Source organism: Rhinolophus ferrumequinum, chromosome 4, assembly GCF_004115265.2.
Source record: "Rhinolophus ferrumequinum isolate MPI-CBG mRhiFer1 chromosome 4, mRhiFer1_v1.p, whole genome shotgun sequence".
NCBI lineage: Eukaryota > Metazoa > Chordata > Mammalia > Chiroptera > Rhinolophidae > Rhinolophus > Rhinolophus ferrumequinum.
Genome location: NC_046287.1, coordinates 33553982 through 33563630, shown reverse-complemented (window position 1 = coordinate 33563630; position 9649 = coordinate 33553982).

Genomic DNA, 9649 nt, shown 5'->3' with positions numbered 1-9649 from the left:
TAGGGGGTATATTTCCTGCTTCCAGAACTCCACAGATTATTCAAAGTGAGGTTCCATGGGTTCTAGTGAGTCATTTTCTGGTCAAACATGAAGTAAAAAGGATCATTCCTATGTCTCAGTCTCGCTCTGTGTGATTAGCAAGGAGTCATGATAATGCAGTTGAGACAGAAAGCTTGCTCAGAGTTTCTTATTTGGGAACAATTAAGTCTAAGCATTTTCTTTTTCAGTCCATGGTTAAACTCCATAAAAATTTAAGATCTTTAGCCAGGATATCTGACTGACTAAGCTTTAATTATAGCCTGGAAGTGGAGGAAAAGGGTTGGGAAAAAAAATGACCCTTCTGGGGACTCCCCTAGGATTCTTCAGCATAGGCTAGGCACCTAGACTAACATCTCTGTCAAGGTTACATAAACTGGGAAGCAGTGATTCTCCAAAAGGAAAGTCGAGACAAAAATGAAAAATATCAGCTATTGCTAGGGAACCAATGTTGCCCAAGGCCGACTTTTACTGACAAGTACAAAGTTATCCCTAATTCTTTTACTGAAAACAGTGCATTCTAAGACAAAACATATTTTCCATGACCTTCCTTTTTTTTTTTTTTTCTCCTCAAGGTGAAATGAGCAAATTATACTCTGCAGAAAATTCTCCATATCCTTGAAGGCAAAGACTGTCTTGTTCATTTTGGAATGTCCCCGGTGACTTGCTCACTACTAAAGGCATGAGCCAAAGTCACTTCCTACGATGACAGCAGGTTATTGGCAATTCTCCACAGAAATATCATCACATTGAGGTTGATACTAAATTAGAACAATGCTTTTTGGCTTGATAGGAATTGAAGCCATTTTTCTGGTACATAATAGAACTCATATCTGTACCCTTCAAGAAATTGCCCCGAAAGCATCAACTCTATTATTCTTCCAGAAACTTGATCAGACAAAGGAACTCTTTAAAAACAATGAGGAGCTTATTCTTTCATTTAGGATATAATGTGACTCCCAAGTTATTTATCTTTTTAAAATTTTAGTTGGCTTAAGAAAATTGACTCCTTGGATTGGACAGAATCCTTGAATAAGCATAATTGGAAAATCTGTGATTGTGGCAGAATATTGATTTAGGATACAGCACCTGGGTCAGGTGGAATTCTGGGGCCACAGAGTCCCTGAGACTGACAGAAGTTCTCTGAAACCTGTTGTTTTTTACCACTTAATAACCTGAGTGGTTTTAAAGGGAGGACCGTGATTACTGCAAGATCCTGTAGCTTAAAGGAGAATCAGTCCTGACTCTTTCCAGGATGGTTTGCATGCTTTTTGTTGTTTGTTTGTTTCTGTGGTTGGTTCATTGATTTTAACCTAAAGTAAAAGAATAATATTATTTGTCAATAGACAAATACCATAATTAAGCAAGGGATGTTCAGCCAGACCACAGTGAATGGGCTTAAACACTAATTTAATATAATAAACTAGATCTGAAGTGGACACATGGTTGAAAATTGTCACCGTTGTTAATTTTCCCAAATGCTTTAGTAAATTGCCCAAATCCCATAAAAACAAAATAATAAACTCAAGATCTGAATGTAGATCTTCTAGAACCTAATCTAGACCTCTAAATAAGTAAAACTTACAAAATATTGATACATCCGCTTTGTAAAAGCTTTCATGGTAAAGATTTTGACAATGAGAGTTATATTTACAGCGAATAATAAAATTAAATACAAAAATACAATTTGAAACAGATGTGCACGTTACTTAACCTGAGTGTCAGTTGCCCTCCTAATATAATTGGCTTTGTGGTGTGGAAAGGAATAGAGTCATAGATGTTATGACATCTGTCACAAGAGCTGTGCATAACAGATCATCATTAAAGTTGCCTGCTTCTCCCTGCCTTTTCTGCTCTCTCTTCTTTGATTCTAATTTAGCCTTTTTGCCTTTCCTTTTCTTTGCCAACCTTCTTATTTATGCTCCTTGATCTCCTTTTTATGAATTATTGTATTTAATTTCCAAGACATAATGTGCAATTTAGTACTCTAGAAACAACTGAACCACTCAAGAAATGGAGCAAATACTCAAAAGCTGACAAATTGTATAAAAGTTTTATTTTTTAAGGTGGTACTATTTTATGTTGACGTTTTGAAACAAGGGATTTTAAAACATTTATTCTTTATTTTTTCTCTGATTTAATCCATCAACAAACATTTGCTGGGGACCATTTTTGCACCAAAGGGGACCTGAATATGTTCTGTTAGTGATAACTGCATATATTTTAATGCAAACACCAGTGTATCCTATTTGGTTCTTAATCTACATGGAAATAGTTTCTCTGTTAATAATATTAGACATATTGCATGAGTTTTAAATATTTCTCAAGTTCGAAATGCCTTACAATTTAAAGTTTATTTATCAAATTATCACGTTCATTAAATTAGATTAACATTGCATATTCTAAATCATATTGCCCATGTTAACAAAGAAATCTTCGTTGAAGTTAACATAACACAAACCTTAATATTTCTTGAATTTTATAACTGATGGAACTCTTATTCATCACTAGATGGCACTCTAATTTTAGACTCTGACATGTTTCTTCAACTGGAAGTACATTACTTGTGTTTTATAAAGAAGAATTCATCGTATGCTATGAACAAATAATCCACCCTCCTCCCCAAATACAAAGTTGAGATTTCCCCTACTACCTATCAGCAATAACTTAAAACCTATGATACTTAATAGGAAAACAATTAATGATTGTCAATGTAACAGGATAAAAAGACTAGATAGCAAAGAGAATATGATGATTATGTAAAATATTTCTCATAAATTCTTCAATCTTTCTTAAAATTTTACATTTTAAGACTTAATTTATATGCATCCAATAGTATAGGAAATTTTAAAGTATCTTTATTTCTGGTGATCTGTACATCTGAAATTAAAGATTTACCCACCTTTCAAAAAGCTGCCTTGCTTCTTTAAAATTACTTTTTTAATTCATAAATAGATATACAAATAGGATGGATACAATAAAAATAAATGTACTTCTTTTAAAATATGTTGTCCTAATCAAATGTAATCTTGTGTGGGTTACCTCAGATCAAAGATGATGACTTGTGTGATTCCTGTTTTCCCAGATGTGAGAAGTTCATCCAATTCTTTATTTCTCAAGCAATTTTTAACTTCATTAAAAGATGGAGCTCTTTCTTTTCTTATTCTCACATGGAAATGATGCCATTCCATATAAAATGATAAGAATGAACTTTTGGAAACATGATCATGGTAATTTGAAAAGTAACTAGCCAGTGACCTTATGACCCCAGAATAATTGAAACCATCAACTGTTCTCTGTCCAGGGACTGTGGCCAGAATGGGATGGTTGGCATAAGGGGCAGTGTGGTGGTTTAGCCTCATATTCAGACTGTCAATTAGACCACCTTAGGGGATACTTGTAGCAGGACTAATGGCTGCTGCTAGAGAAAAGCGGGCATTTAAAGACAGCCGATACTTAGACAAATTCTGTATTTGAAGTCAATGTTTTCCATGGATGAAAGTCAATATGTTTATCTCTTTTTCTATGCTAAGCTCCTGATTGTAATTATTATGTAAAAACAGATGAACTCTGAATAGTTTTAACTTTGCTGATGACTAGACTTTTTTTTTTCTTTTCCTTTACCTGACTGCACACTAAAGATTGACTTTCTAAATTCTCTGGGTCAGATAGGTGGGGAAATGACTATTGTATTCTTATATACATCAGAGAATGGGATCTTTGAATACATTCTCTTCTGTATATATATATTTTTTAAAGGTAGATTCATTTTGCATTGCAGCATGGTTTCCTTTTCACTGAACAAGTCTCTGCAATGTGAGATAAAGGGGGAAATCTATCACTGTTAACACTGGTAAATAGGTAAAACTTTAATATTCATCTTTCTGGTTCAGTTACTGTTTATGCCATTTAAAAAGAGAAGGCAAAATACTATGTTATTTAATATTTTAAAATATTATGCTATGTGATATGAAATGTACATATTGCATAAGGAGGATAAAATATTCTTAGAAACAAATTAGTTTCTTTTAATGCTCCAAAAATGTTCTACTATATTAAAAAAATAATGAATATTAATTTATTTTAAATTCGTACTTTGTGGAACATTAGAAGTTGTCTTTGTCAATACTGACCTATTACAGAGAGTAAAAAAGAAGATCAATAATTCAGGGAAATACATTATCATACATTGTGAGGACAAGATTTAAAACAAATATTAACTTATCAATGTTAAATTGACAAAGATTAGATTCAGGATCCAATAAAAGTGCTAGAAAATTAAAATGTATTGGTAAACAGTAAAGTGTATTGTCCAACTGGTCAAAAACTAAAATAAAGATTTGTGTCAGAAGATAGAACTTTAGGAAATATACCTAAAATAACTTTGGCCCCAAATTCCTCACAAAAATCATCATTGAGCACAAATGTTTAGGTTAATCCATCAGTGAGTAATAATTCTTTCCAATAACCTCAGACACATTTGATAAAATAACATGCGAGTTGGAATTATCCAATATGGATTTGAATCTTGACTTTGTTCTTGATAGCTTTGGGAACTTAGACAGATGCTTTAATTACTTTGAGCCTAGGCTTCCTCATCCTAAAATAAGAGGAAATAATGGCCAAATAATCCCACTGTCGATTGCTTATTTGGCATAAAACCTGACTTTGAAATGTCTGGAAACTATGAGCAAACATTCATTATATAGATCAACTCTAGCCGCTTATTTTTATGACCCTTCCTCAAAATTCAGCTCAGTTGTGTCATTGACTATTCCAAACTTTGCCAATTAGTAAGGTTTAAAACACCACCACATTTTTTTTAAATAGAATGGAAACATGTATTTAAATTATTTAAAACTATGGCAAGCAACTCTATTTATTAACTACTATTCTGCTTATTCCAAACTGTGTTGGATGCATCTATACACATCTGTTTTTATCATTATTAATTTAGTGGACTGACATTGGTTAAAATTAGATCAGTTTCAAGTGTACAATTCTATAAGACATCATCTATATATTGCATTGTGTGTTCACCATCCAGAGTCAAGTCTCCTTCCATCACCATATATTTGACACCATTTAACCTCTTCTACCACCAACACCTCTCCACCCACCTCCCCGTTCCTCCTTACACTCTGGTAACCACTAAGCTGTTGTCTGTGCCTCTGAGTTTTTGTTTGTCTTATTCATTTGTTGCTTTTAGTTTTATATCCCACACATGAGCAATATCATATGGTTCTCGACTTTTTCTGACTTATTTCACTTAGCATGATAATCTCAAGACCTATCCACATTGTCGCAATTGGCAGTATTTCATCTTTTCTTATGCCCGAGTAATATGAGTATGTACCATATCTTCTTTATCCAATCATTTATCGAGGAACACTTTGGTTGTTTCCACACCTTGGCCACCATGAATAATGTTACCATGAACAAAGGGCTACATCTATTTTTAGGGGTACATCTATTCTGAAAAAAAATGTTTTCAGAATTCTCCCAAGAAGATATGCAAACGGTCAACAGATATATGAAAAAAAATGCTCAAATCCACTAGCTATTGGGGAAATGAAAATAAAAATCACAATGAGATACCACCTCACACCTGTTAGAATAGCTTTTATCAAGTGTTGGAAAGGATGGGGAGAAAAAGGAACCATCACACATTGCTGGTGAGAATGTAAATTGATACGGCCAATTGTACAAAACAGTATGGATGTTACTCAGAAAATTAAGAATAGAATTATCGTATGGCCCAGCAATCCCTCTTGTGGGTGTCTACACAAAAAATCTGAAAATATGTATCCATACATGTGTTTTATACTCTAAAATGCACTTGGCTATCTGCTTGCTGACTTTTTGGTTCACTTACCATTAATTCTACAAGAATTATCCAGGAGGTTACCAACTTTAGGCCAGTTTTTTTTTTCTTTCTTTCTTTTTTTAAAACGACAAGTATAAAAGAAAAATTAAAGTGTAAATTATTAAAAAGTAATATGTGGGGATAAAATAAGAATATGCATATTCTAAGGATTTGAATTGGAAAACAGTACTGGGGTTCAGAGTAATTTGATTCCAGTTCTTGATGGTATCTCATAAGCTCTTACTGATCAAAATGTTGGTGCAAGACCTGCAGTATCTGTACCACTTGGGGACTTGTGAGAAATGCACATTTTGAATTGCTAACCAGCTGTTACCTTTTAACAATGTCTTTAGTTGATTCATAAATACAAATGGTTGAGAAACACTGTTATTTGTATAATTTACATAGCTTCATAAACTGAAAAACTGCATTTTTTTAAACACTTTGTTATAGTTTCATAGAACCCATGTAGAGTAATAATCCATCAGTCAAGTTGCTTATGCCAGAGTAACTTTGTCTAGCTTTTCTGCACAAATACAAAGATGGAGCTTATGTAGTTCCATTGTTTTCAAGACAGTGATCAAAGTTGAAAAACTCCTTTCCATACAGAGGGAAGAAAGGGGAAGGTTCAACTACTGATTTTCCTAATATGAAAAGTCATTGAGTATATTCTATTTACATCTCTGTGTGTATCAGTCCATTCCTTCCTGAACCAGAGTGGTTTCTGAATATAGTCAATATATTTATAAGAATATACGTAAGAAAAATCATCTATTCTCTGTTCCTTTTCAACCTTTCTTCTTTACTTTTTATCTTCCAACATACAAATACATACAGAATAATCAAGGGACCATAATGGATAAAGACAATTGTCTTCAAAACATGCTGAATTTCTTTCTAGATCAAGAGACATCTTTGGTTTCCCTCCTAGGCCAAATAAACATAATAATTATCACTGCAAACATGTTTAAAATAAAATGACATTTTCAATTGACTTCTCAGCTGGCTATATTTTAATACACAGCTCAAATCTCAACATTTGATGATCCTCTTCTCTGCCTCTTATAGAAAATTTTCATTTTTATGTTAAATTTAAATTTCTTTTGGATTAAATAGCATTCAGTGTTGATAACAAAAATAGCATGACATAATATAAAACACTTTTAAAATAATTACTAAATATTAGGTAATGTGATCATAAATTTGCTTCCCATAGTACTATGAAATAGTTATTATCCCCATTTTTTATAAATGAGAAAAGAGAAGTTCAGAGAAGTTCAGAGAAGTGACTATCCTAAAAATTGAATCTCCCTAGGTCTTTCTAACTGTAACTATGCCTTACCTAAACCACAGAATTCACATCTAGAATTCACATCTCGGGGCTTAAACATAGAGAACATAAAACAACTCTGTGATTTTTCAAAAGGTTTTGCCTCAAAATATATTGGTTTCAAATTTATGTAAATAAAAATATATAATTATTTTAATTAATTGTATAAATATAAATTAAAAAGCATGGATGGAATTATTAGATAAATGAATCGTTTACATAAATTTTATAAAATCCCCATATTCATTTGTCATTTGTCCAAATATATATATTCTTTCATGATTCAAGTTTCCAAACAATCATTTATCCTTCTGCAAGCAATTAACTCATCCTGCTCTTTCCTCAGTTTCGTATAACACAATGAAGAGAACCAAGAATAAATAGATGATTAATATAATGTACTTACCAGAATAAATCTTAACTAGCTTATCTAAAATTGCACCAATTCTGCACATTTAATGCTTCGCAGTAGGTTTGTCCTAAATATTTTGTTCTGCCAGCAGAACTAGAAGGAAATATGTTACCTATTTTTATTGTCTTATTCAACTATGATTTGGAGACATTAAAAAGCAGTTTCTTTCATGCATGTATAGATTGAGAATTATCCTCTTAAACAGTATTATTTTTATTATTTTAATTTTTTTAAGATTTTTTTGTTATTATAAATGTAATATATATAAATATAAATAACTCAGTTTCACAGAACAACAAATTATATAAATGAGAATATAATCCATAGCTAAATTGAAGGAAAAATTCAAAGTTATTTATAAATTATCCTTTATATCACATTTATTGTAAATTATATTTATGCCTGCTTATTTTTTCTAGTATAAGAAAATCTCCAAAAGATGGGTGACCAATAAAACCCCATGCCTTTAGAAAAGAACCAGTTTGACATTCAAAAATTAATTTAGATGTCAGTTAGCATTAAAATGGAAATTCAGAATGACTCTATCTGTAGCCCACAATAAAAAGGTTTCTTTCAGGGTAATATTTCTTGCTACTATACAAAATATAATCTAGCAGTTTTTAAAACGATGAAATGCTGATGATTTTAAGAGACTTTGCAATAAAGCCTGATATCGAGAACACTGAGACTTAAGACTTTGTGTTTAAGAACAACTTAAACATAAAATTATTATTTTAGAATTACATTTTGAGATGGAATTTTATTATGGAAAATTAGAGGGGATGTGTTTTCAGAGATAAATATAATGATTTCGAGGAAGTTAAGTAGCATATAAAGTAGCACAATTTGTTCTTCATGTGCTCATGTGGCAAACCACAAATACCCACACAAAACCAAAAATACCTTCACCATACTATACAAAAATTATCGATCAAGCAGTTGTTCCACAGGGACATAAGTGCCTTAAGGATAAAATTCCAATTGTCCCATTGCCCCCACACATTCAAGGGGCCCCATGCTCTTCTTCAGGTTTATGTTGTTCCATGGCAGCACTTATCATATATATATATATATATATATATATATATATATATATATATACGCACATATACATATATATATATATATGTATATATATATGTATATATATCCTAATTTATATCTATCCCCATTAAGATATACTCCATTGATTTGAACAAGGAATGTTGTGTATATTATTCATTGCTATATTCTCAGTGCCTAGAATACCTGGCATATAGTATGCAGTAGAAACCTACTAGAAAGAAGGAAAGGAAGGAAGGAAGGAAGGAAGGAAGGAAGGAAGGAAGGAAGGAAGGAAAGAAGAACGGAAGGAAGGAAGGAAGGAAGGAAAGAAAGAAAGAAAGAGAGGGGAAAAAAGAGAAAGATAGGGAGAAAGCGAAGAAGAAAGGAAAGGAAGGAAGGTGGGAAGGTAGGAAGGCTATGTTGTACATTATTTATGTTTACAGCATATGGCACAAACTCTGTAACAAGTAGGTACTTAATTTATATATATATATATATACACATATATACATATATATACATATATATGTATATATACACATGTATACATATGTATATATATGTGTGTGTGTGTGTATATATATATGTGTATATATATATATATATTTATGTATTCTGCCATTAACTAGCTTGGGAACATTTGGCAACATTTGGCAACAAGTCTATTAGGACTTCATTTTAATAATGTCATTTTAGGAGATTGGTTAGATGATACACTTATGCATATCTATATCAATAATCATATGCTTTTTGTATATAATGTAGCCACATCTGTCAGAAGAACATAAATTAATTTCAAAGAAACAATTTCTACCAGAACATGAATTATACTAAATATGGCTAAACCTTGAAAACATCAAGACTGGATTGATTAAATAACATGCAATAATAAAATTGTGGGGAGTGATACTCTGATTGAGATTTATTGTTAAGTAATCATATTTAACTTTCTAATACCATA